General features: G+C 40.8%; 1 pseudogene; it reads right to left on the reverse strand.

The window, feature by feature from the left end:
- Positions 1 to 734: 734 nt before the first annotated feature.
- LOC138850289 (transmembrane protein 170A pseudogene) lies at positions 735 to 1,766 on the reverse strand (annotated as a pseudogene).
- Positions 1,767 to 2,317: the final 551 nt, after the last annotated feature.

A 2,317-nucleotide genomic window follows, 5' to 3' on the forward strand; every position in this document is an offset into this window, starting at 1 on the left:
TTAGGCAAGAAAAAGAAATCAACATGATTCTATATATGGGGGATGCAAAAGACTTCACTAGCAGACTACTGGGACTCATAGAAGAATGTGGTAAAGTGTCAGGATATAAAATCAATACACAAAAATCAACAGCCTTTTTATACACGGACAATGCCACTTCTGAGAAAGAACTTTTTTTTTAATTCATCTATTTAATTCTCTTGAATAAAAACGTAAAGGCCAGGGAGGGAGCTAATTGGAAATGAAACTTCAGGCACTTTATGGGAGCTGACACCCAATACTGTAAGGGGGGTTGAGGAGTCCCCCCAGGTAAACACAGTAAGACTAAGAGATCAACAACCACCACCTCTAGTTTCAGCTGCACTTCTGGTTTCTTAAAAGCCATCAGTAAACAAACTACTAAGAAAAAATGTAACAGAATGTTCATGAAGTATCTTATTTGTGTCTCTGTCTAATGAGTATTCTAACCAATCTGGCTTAAAATTGTCAATTCAACCCATTTAACAGGGAATGTTTTCAATTAAGCTAAATAAAATTAATAGAACTAAAAGTGATAGGAAAAGGCAATATAAAAATTCTAAAGGTCTCCATTAGCTAGCTTATTTGAGAAAATCTACTAGACAATAAATTCAGATCTCTTAAAATATATTAAATAATCAGAGGTCAAGATAGGTATCTATAAAATGTCACATTATTCAATAGTTGTCTACTTTGTCTTCTAACAGTGGAACCAAAGCCACTACTTGAGTTATACTTTGATTTTTCTTGCCCATTACATTTCATCAAACTTGTTCTCAAAGCCATTCTCAACCAAAACCTAATTGGCATTTACTGTCATGAAGATTTAACAAAAGCAAAGTTTGCCAAATTTTAATCAAGATTAGATCAACTAGGATTGTAGTACAGCATACCCTGCTCATTTAAAAGAAACCGCGTGAAATATGCAACACTTCATTTTGTCACAGAATATTGTAAATGTCAGTGCAAATGACCTTGACCCAGAGGCATGGCTGGCCTGCCTTGGGTGAAAGTGTAATGTGTTAAGCTACTTAAATTCAGTATCTATGAAAAAGAAAGTCAAGAAAGTTGTTTTGTTTTGGTGGAAAACGCCAAGAGTCCGCAAAGAGCTCAATTTTTGGAGCATCAAACCGAAGACAAGGCTGGGATGTTGGTTTTCGCACTCATGTCCATTCAAGTGGCTTCTGTGTGAAACACTGCACTCCATGTTTTCTTTCTGAAGGCTCTATAAAACTCAGGGTGGATACCACAGCAGAGGGGGTATGCTAGAGAGTTGCTAAAATCCGCAGAAAGAAGACCAGCATCACGCAGAAGGTCTGTCCCGTGCCCAGGGTGAGGGCTTCAAAGGGTATCATTTCCTTCCCTGCCGCTCGGTAAACTCCAGCAATTGCTGCACCATATTTGTGATGTCTGAGGGTGAAGAGGGCCAGTAATCCAGCAGGGACATGAAAGAAGAGAGATGACACCAGTGCCCACAGGAACACCCTGTACCACATCTCTTGGAAGGAGCACAGCGAAGTGGAGTTGGGGCACAGGGTCCCGTTGCCCACCCGCGGCACGAGCTTCAGGCTGAGGATCTGCTGCAGGAGCCCGGCTGAGCCCCCGCTGCTGCTGCCGCCGCTCCCCTCGCGCTCCATCCCGCTGCCATTCACCACACACACAGGCGGGGAGGGCGCCTGAAGTGCCGCGGAGGTTCGCTCCCGCACCTCCGTCGCCTCAGCGTCACATTCTGCCGCGGCCTTTTCCTTCCTCCCCGAGAAAGAACTTCTAAGATCAATCCCACTCACAATAGCTATAAAAAATCAAATACCTTGGAATAAATTTAACCAAGATAGTCAAAGATCTCTACAATGAGAATTACAAAACATTAAAGAAAGAAACAGAAGAAGATACAAAAAAAATAGAACAATCTTCCATGTTCATGGATTGGAAGAATCAATAGCATCAAAATGTCCATACTTCCAAAAGCAATTTACAGATTCAATATGATACCAATCAAAATACCAAGGACATTCTTCTCAGATATAGAAAAAAATATGTTGATACTCGTATGGAAACACAAGAAACCCAGAATAGGTAAAGCAACCTTACACAACAAAAACAAAGCCTGAGGCATCACAAAACCAGATTTCGAGACATACTACAGGGCAGTTATAATCAAAACAGCCTGGTACTGGTACAAAAACAGATGGATAGAACAATGGAACAGAATAGAAATGCCAGAAATCAATCCAAGCATCTACAAGCAACTTATATTTGACCAAGGAGCTAAAACCAATCATTGGAGCAAGGATAGTCT

Source organism: Oryctolagus cuniculus, chromosome 11, assembly GCF_051225735.1.
Source record: "Oryctolagus cuniculus isolate XC-2025 breed Fujian yellow rabbit chromosome 11, ASM5122573v1, whole genome shotgun sequence".
NCBI lineage: Eukaryota > Metazoa > Chordata > Mammalia > Lagomorpha > Leporidae > Oryctolagus > Oryctolagus cuniculus.